An 8,764-nucleotide genomic window follows, 5' to 3' on the forward strand; every position below is an offset into this window, starting at 1 on the left:
TCTTCGCCTGTGTTAGTCTTATTTGACGTCTTCAAGCAAAACAGCATATCTTTGCAATTCACTCAGCCCTACAATGATCCACGAGCCTGGATTCAAAACCTCCGATCCACAAAATGGACAAACACTAAACATTCGAGCAGTTTAATTAATGAATAATTAAATTGAAGATTTTCTTACTTCGCATCGAGGTTTTACTTTGCTGCTGTTTGCTTATTTTTGGGTATTCAAATGCAAATCACTCTTCGCCTGTGTTAGTCTTAGTTGACGTCTTCAAGCAGAACAGCCTATATTTGCAATTCCCTCAGCTCTACAATGATCAACGAGCCTGGATTCAAAACCTCCGATCCACAAAATGGAGAAACAATTAACATTCGAGCTGTTTAATGAAGGAATAGTTGAATTAAAGATTTTCTTACTTCGCACTCGAGGTTTTACGTTGCGGCTGGTTGCTCATTTTCGGGTATTCAGCTGGAAAGTCACTCTTCGCCTGCGTAGGAGCTCCACGAAGTTCCTGGCGTCGTTCCAGGCGTTCACGAATGGCAGCGATAAAAACTCTACGTATATCTTCGGGATTCTCGCATTAACTCATTTATGGGCTGATTTCACGTTCTAACGAGCTACCAAAACTGTGGCTGCAGCACTGTGCTTGCGGTGCTCGACTTCGCACGTAGCACGTACTCTCGAGCAGGGGCACGCGCAAATAAATTCATAGCCATATTTCCGCATAGTGTCCTGCGTCAGGTTATGATGAATGAAGCGCTAACGGTAGGGCAGCTGCGTCTCCTTTGCTGCGCCAGAAATATGCTTGTGAAGGCTGCTTCGTATTGAACAATGCCTGTGCATTCGTAGCAATATATAGGGGGTAATCTATAACCTAATGCGTACTCTCCTCTTCCCACGGTATCTAAATGTGTTTTATTAAGGAGAAAGAGGGCCATTTTCAGAAAATTGGAGCACTAACTGGAATATCCATTCAGAGGAAACTGCACTCTGTCTGTGCCTCCAATGTTTAAAAGAAAGGGCAGCGATCACAACGTGAAGTGGCGACATATATTCTTAACAGTATTGATAGCATGCAACACATAAACCTGTTGCGAAATATAGTTCATGTCTTTAAATACTAAGAAAACAAGTCTTACCTTCCATCTGAGACCGTCCCACCCGATCCGAAGCTTTCTTACTGGCTTGAAAAGAAAACCGTAAAGGTACGAAAGCACCCATGTGACAGCACTACTACTTGAGCGTGCCAAGTGTCTCACAGAACAAAATACAGTTTTCTCCACAGCAGCCTCGTAGACAGGCCTTTCTACGTGAACTAGGCCACAAATATATGCGAGAAACTGTCACTTGAAAGCTTTTGTATTTCGCTGGCTTTCTTTTGCTGGTGATGGTGGTGAAAATGTTTTTTTTGGCACCAGGGCCGGATTTAAGAGCGAGGGAGGCGAGCTCCAACCCCCCCCCCCTTCCCCTTGAGAAATGTTGCAAAAGAACGATATACTGATGTCAATTTTTGCGAACAAACAAACCCCAAGAAATATATAGTACAAATGGGACCACCCTCCAACCGTCCCTCCTGGTGTCACCCAAAATTCACCCCTGTTTGGTAAGTTTGAGAGGGAGGGAGGGCAGGCAGGAGGGAGGGAGGGAGGATCAGTGAAGAAGATAGTTGACTACAACAGGTATAGCTGTATGGTGTAGAACCCACTTCTGTGCCCTCGATACTTACAAGAAATAACATCGCCTGTGACACTGCTTCGCAGATAAGCCAGGAACAATATGCAGAAATGCTTATTGCTAACTAGACGCCCAAGTTCTAGCTGAATATCACACAGAGAAAGCAGGCATTTAACACAAGCGGTACCTTTCCTTAAAAAAGCTATGAGGCTGATGTCGATGTAAGTACTGGATCTGCTTCTAGATATTCAGCGCATTGATGCAAGATGTGGAAGGGCAGTTTTTTTTAATGCACTAGTAGCACATCTGACAATAACAGATTAACCAAAGCATAATGGAGGGCGAAGAAAGAATTGAATTAAATGGGTGTGCCACTCGAATCTTAAGTGAAATTGTTGACTGCCCGATTGAGCATGAGTTGTTATCTCGTACTCAGATTAGGATGCAGTTCTATTTTGGGTAATCACATGTTCTCTGTACCGAAGATCAGCACTCTTTGCTCCGCCTACTATTGTGTGTTGCTCCACCGCCGCATGTTGTAATTTGTATATAGCATTTCATAGCGGCTAAACTGTCATCATCTCCAGCGTTCCTCCGTAGACTTTCCGCTTCTGATTACTTTGTAGAAGTAGTTTTGAAACTGCGGCCATTGAATGAACGTAGGCATGCCAACTCATCGGACAGCTCACTTATATCGGCTACGGCACCTTTATGGAGTGCACACTCGAAGGTAAGCAGGCAACCGAGGCGGCCTGATTTGTCGTTAAGACCGTATAAAAGCAGGTGAGGGCTGCGACGCGTTATGCAGTGAGTAGTATTCGACGCTTGATCATGCATCGGAAGCCGAAAAGGAGAACCGACTGAAATCTAAGGCACATAAGCCACCAGAAGCGACGAGGGACGCCGATCGCGATTCTTCCTACTGGAAGAGAAGCGGCTGTTATCGTAGGCTTCTCAACAATCACCTATAGCCCATTGTAGTAAAGCAAGCCCGTCCTGCAACAGGATTAATTCTTACACCTTCTCTTAACAGCGTCATAAAGGGCAAATTTTTCGCTCTTTAATTATTGAGCCTATCCGTTAGATAACGGAAGGATGTGCATTGGCCATGGGACAACCATAACATCATCAGAAGTGCGAATGGCAGACATTTTTCATGTTTTATAGCCAACACATCAATATTGCCGCGTCTACAACAATAGCCGCTCGGCGGCTGTTCGGCACGCAGCTCGTGCGCCACGCGGTTCGCTGCTGAAGAAGACGAAGCTCGACGTTCCATCCTGGCCGTCTCGGTGTGCGCTGGCATCATCTCGGTGTTGGCGTTCCTCTGCCGTCTGGACGCGGCGCTACCTGTACCAACTGCTACGTGACACTGGTGGAGGTTGCGGGCTCGACGTCCCATGTCCAACACCTCTTCAGACAGCCGCTCATCGAGTCCTGACCAGCTACCCCTTGTCTGCACGCCCGTTCACCGCAGCAGCCGCCGTCTCCTGGGACTGGTCCCAGAGTTTGGTCTCCTCCCACAAGAGGCACGCACTCGACCTGGTGAGCATACCACCATGGCTCAGGCTAGCGCTTCACACTTGACGCTCCAGCAACCCCGCGTGCCAGCCAGCTTCCATGGCGTCACTTTCGAAGACGTTGAAGACTGGCTTGACCAGTTTGAGCGGGTTGCCGATTTCAACCAATGGAGCCCTGCGCAGAAGCTGCGGAACGTGTATTTCGCCCTCGAAGATGGAGCCAAGATTTGGTTCGAGAACAGGGAGGCCGATCTCCAAACCTGGGATACCTTCCGCCAGCAGGTCCGGGACACCTTTGCTAGCACGGACCGCCGGGATCGTGCGCGGCGCCTCCTGGACGCTCGCGTCCAAAAGCCTAATGAGACAGTTGCCATGTTCGCCGAGGACGTGACCCGTCTTTGTCGGCGCGCTGACCCAGATATGGCGGAATCCGCGAAGCTCCGCCACCTGATGCAAGGTGTGAAGGACCAACTCTTCGCTGGTTTGGTCCGGAATCCCCCGCAGACGGTAGCCGACTTCATCAAAGAGGCGACCGCCATTGAGCGGGCCTTGCATCAACGCTACCGCCGAAATGACTCCTTGTGCGGTGAGCCAAGCGCCAGTGCGGCTTCTTTGAGCGTGTCCAGCGACAATGCGTCGCTGCGTGAGCTCATACGCGCCGTGGTCCGTGAAGAGCTGCAGAAACTGACCCTTGCCTCGTCTGACCCGACGGCTGCGGCTCTTACCGAGGTTGTGCGCGACGAGATTCGTCAAGCATTTTCACCGCCTCCTCCAGTCATGCCGGAGCCACGCCCCATGAGCTACGCCGCGGCTCTCCGTTCCGAGTTGCCACCTGTGCAACGCTTGCCGTACCACCCGCCGCCGCCAACCGCTCCGCCACCGTCATTCTACCAGCGGCCTCAGCGAGGACCTGCCATGCGCCCACCGGCCCGGAAGGCGGCTGTTTGGCGCACTTCTGATCAGCAGCCGCTCTGTTACCATTGTGGGGAAGCCGGCCACCTGTATCGCCGTTGCCCATACCGTGAAATCGGCCTCCGGGGTTTCCCACGTGACGCTCCTTGTCCCCGTTTCGGTGAGCGACCCCACGAAATAGAGGAGTACCTTACTGCCCATGACACCACCTCTAACCGCCGACCCCGATCTCCGTCTCCCGCACGCGTCACGTCGCCCAGCCGCCAGCCTTTCTCAGATGGACTGCGGGGCAGGTCTCCAAGCCCGCGCCGGGGAAACTGAAAGCGGCGACCTCAGGGGGGAAGGTTGCTGACAGCGGATATAACGAAGACCCCCGAACGCCGCCGGAGCGCGATGCCGAGATCCCGATGCCGCCGCAGCACGATTCTGTGAACCCGAGTTTCCCTGACACCGATGCAGTTAGCGCCGACCTCCGCATTCACGTTGACGGGCACCCAGTGACTGCTTTAGTCGATACAGGCGCGGACTTTTCGATCATAAGCAAGCACCTCGCGGATCGCCTCAGCAAGGTAAAGACAGCCTGGGATGGACCTCAAATTCGTAATGCTGGCGGTCACCTCATGACGCCTGTCGGAAGATGCAGTGCTCGAGTCACCATTGCCAATTCTGCTTTTGTTGGCACTTTTGTTGTTCTGCCGCACTGCTGCAAAGACCTGATTCTCGGAATGGACTTCTTGCGTGAGCATGGTGCTATCATAAACCTTCCTGATCGTCTGGTAACATTTTCGACCCCTGGAACGATTCCAGCCGACACCGAACCACGCAGAGTGGCCCTGCGCATAATCGACGCCGATGTGACCGTCCCTCCGCGATCCTGTGCCCTCGTTACCGTCATTTGTGACGACCTGTGCAGTGCTGACGGCGTAGCAGAACAGAACACTGCGCTTGTGCTCTCCCATGGGGTCTGCATCGCCAGAGGTATCGTCACGCTACGGAACGGCCTAGCAGATGTCCTTCTAACGAATTTCGGGACCGAACGGCAACACATCGCCAAGGGCACTGCGGTCGCATACTTCGAGGGCATCGCCGAAATTAACGACTGCCTTGCCCTCCAGAGCGAAACGTCCAATTCTTGCACACCTCAGCTGATCCTCGACGTGAACCCAGGCTTAACCCCAGCCGATAGGGAGAGCCTAGTCGGCCTACTGCATCAGTTCCAAGACTGTTTCTCGTCTACGTCGGCAGTCAAACAGACGCCTCTCGCTAAGCACCGCATCATTACGGATTGCAGTACCCGACCAATTCGGCAAAACCCATACCGTGTCTCACTGCGGGAGCGTGAAGCCATAGCTGAACAAGTCAAAGAGATGCTGCAGGATGGTGTTATTCAGCCGTCGAGGAGCCCGTGGGCTTCGCCTGTGGTTTTGGTTAAGAAGAAGGATGGTAGTCTGCGATTTTGCGTTGACTACCGGAAGCTTAACCAGGTTACCAAGAAAGACGTCTACCCGTTACCACGCATTGACGACTCTCTTGACCGGTTGCGGCACGCGCGCTACTTTTCTTCGCTGGACTTAAAAAGTGGTTACTGGCAGATCGAAGTTGACGAGCGGGATCGCGAGAAGACAGCGTTCGTGACGCCGGATGGCCTTTATGAGTTCAAGGTCCTTCCTTTCGGTTTGTGTTCAGCTCCAGCAACATTTCAGAGAATGATGGACGCTGTTTTGTCGGGCCTGAAATGGCAGACGTGCTTGGTATACCTGGACGACGTTGTTGTATTTTCGCCAACGTTCGAAGAACACCTCCAGCGCCTCTTGACCGTGCTACAGGCTATACGATCTGCCGGCCTGACGTTGAAGCCCGAGAAATGCCACTTTGGTTATGAGGAGCTCCTTTTCCTGGGCCATGTCGTCAGCCATCGTGGAGTCCGGCCGGATCCTGCTAAAACAGCTGCCGTCGCCAACTTTCCCACTCCTTCGGACAAGAAAACGGTCCGGCGTTTTTTGGGCCTTTGCGCGTATTACCGGCGGTTCATTGCCAACTTTTCCCGACTTGCTGCACCGTTGACGCATCTTACAAGAGAGGACGTGCCATTCACGTGGACAGAACAGCAGCAGCAGGCATTTGATGAATTACGGCGACGCTTGCAAACCACGCCTGTCCTTGGTCATTTCGATTCTCGTGCGGAGACTCTCGTCCACACAGATGCCAGCAACGTGGGTATCGGTGCTGTACTCGTCCAGTGGCAGGACGGCGCTGAGCGCGTAATAGCATACGCCAGCCGCACTCTGTCTCGTGCCGAATCTAATTATTCCACGACCGAAAAAGAATGCCTTGCCGTGGTATGGGCTGTGACAAAATATCGACCTTACCTGTACGGCCGGCATTTTCAAGTTGTAACCGACCACCACTCTCTTTGCTGGTTCACGAACTTACGGGATCCCTCTGGCCGCCTTGCGCGTTGGAGCTTACGCCTTCAGGAGTTTGACATGTCCATCGTTTATAAATCAGGGCGCCAGCACAACGATGCCGACTGCTTGTCCAGATATCCAGTCGAGGCTGCGCGCGACGACGACGAACCAGACTTTCCTCTCATCGCAGCCGTAGACGCAGCGACTGTTTCCAGTCAGCAACGTGAGGACCCGGCGCTGAAACCTCTCATCGACTTCCTGGAAGCCCGTACCGAGGAGGTTCCCCAGCCCTTCGCAAGAACCCAGTCCTCCTTTTGTCTGCGCAACAACGTGCTGTACAAAGCCAACTTTTCTCCAACCGGAAGCGACTACCTCCTCGTCGTTCCAGCGAATCTCCGTGAAGAAATCTTGCAGGCGTGTCACGACGAGCCCACCGCAGGTCACCTCGGCTACGCCCGCACTCTGGCTCGGATCAAAAAGAGCTATTACTGGCCTAAGCTTGCGGCGACTGTACGACACTATGTGCGCACATGCCGTAATTGTCAACGACGAAAAACACCCCCTGTCAAGCCAGCTGGACTTTTACATCCCGTTCAAGTGCCCAGACTCCCGTTTGAGCAAGTTGGCATGGACCTTCTCGGCCCTTTTCCAACTTCATCTTCGGGAAACCGGTGGATTATCGTTCGCTACTGATTACCTTACGCGCTACGCTGAAACCAAGGCCCTCCAGCGCGGCACAGCAGCCGAGGCTGCGAAATTTTTCGTGGAACGCATCGTCCTCCGGCATGGCGCTCCAGCACTAATTATCACGGATAGAGGCACCGCTTTCACTGCCAAACTCTTGGAATCCCTCATGCGGCTGAGTGGCACTACTCACAGGAAAACAACCGCCTACCATCCCCAGACGAATGGCCTGACCGAGCGCCTCAACAAAACTCTCGTCGACATGCTGTCCATGTATGTTGACGTTGAGCATCGATCTTGGGACAATATCCTGCCATATATTACTTTCGCGTATAACACGGCTCAACAGGAAACCACGCGGAGGACGCCCTTCTGTCTGTTGTACGGCCGCGAAGTGTCGACAATGTTGGAAGCAATGCTGCCCCATGATGGCCGCGACCCCGACGTTGGCGCCGAGGAGTTCACGCTTCGCGCAGAAGAAGCTCGACAACTTGCAAGAGTGCGCATCCTGAACCAACAAGACCGTGACGCCCGACGTTACAACCGCCGCGACAGACTGATGACGTTCGCCCCGGACGACAAAGTGTGGGTATGGACCCCCATTCGACGCCGTGGCCTTTCCGAAAAACTGCTCAAGCAGTATTTCGGCCCCTACCGAGTTCTCCGTCAGCTAAGCGACGTAACCTATGAAGTCCTCCCTGATGGGGCTTCCCGGACTACTCGCCGTCAGCAGAGACCAGAGATTGTTCATGTAGTGCGGATGAAGCCCTATTTTTCGCGAGACATTCAGTGACTAAGTGCTGTGCGTTACTCTGTTGTTTTTTGCTTCTTTCTCCCTATTTTCTTGTTAAAGCATCGGGCCGATGCTCTTTCCGAGAGGGAGGGTAATGCCGCGTCTACAACAATAGCCGCTCGGCGGCTGTTCGGCACGCAGCTCGTGCGCCACGCGGTTCGCTGCTGAAGAAGACGAAGCTCGACGTTCCATCCTGGCCGTCTCGGTGTGCGCTGGCATCATCTCGGTGTTGGCGTTCCTCTGCCGTCTGGACGCGGCGCTACCTGTACCAACTGCTACGTGACAATATATATTAAATAAATGTATCCGCGTTTGCGGCCTCTTGAAGCAGATCCTAGATTAATTGCAGGTGAACCTACTACGCAGCCTACGAGCACGCGACTGCATGTTTTCAGGTGGAGCGACGCAGTCATTTCTTAGCTCGGCGCCGTTTTTCAGCTTTACTTCCAATCTCGTAGGTAAACCGTGGATACGTTAAAGTAGGCCACTCAGTTTGGCGACGGGCACGTTGGCCGTATTCATGATAAACGGCGCCAAATGCTATCCGTGCGCTCGTAGTGTGCGGCAGCTGGGACGACGGTCAAGGCGGAAGCAGTTGAAGCAATGCGACTACGCTTGCGCTTTCAGTTCACATCGCATAGCGCCCAAAAAAATGAGCATTGAAAACTTAAAATGGTGTATGTTCGTAACAAATGCACAAATAACAATTCGCTTACTCGGATTCACTATGAATGACACAAAACGCACTTGGCGAGTTTGCCACTGTCGCCGTC

This window comes from Amblyomma mixtum, unplaced genomic scaffold (genome assembly GCF_055824585.1).
Source record: "Amblyomma mixtum isolate Tamu unplaced genomic scaffold, ASM5582458v1 scaffold_24, whole genome shotgun sequence".
NCBI lineage: Eukaryota > Metazoa > Arthropoda > Arachnida > Ixodida > Ixodidae > Amblyomma > Amblyomma mixtum.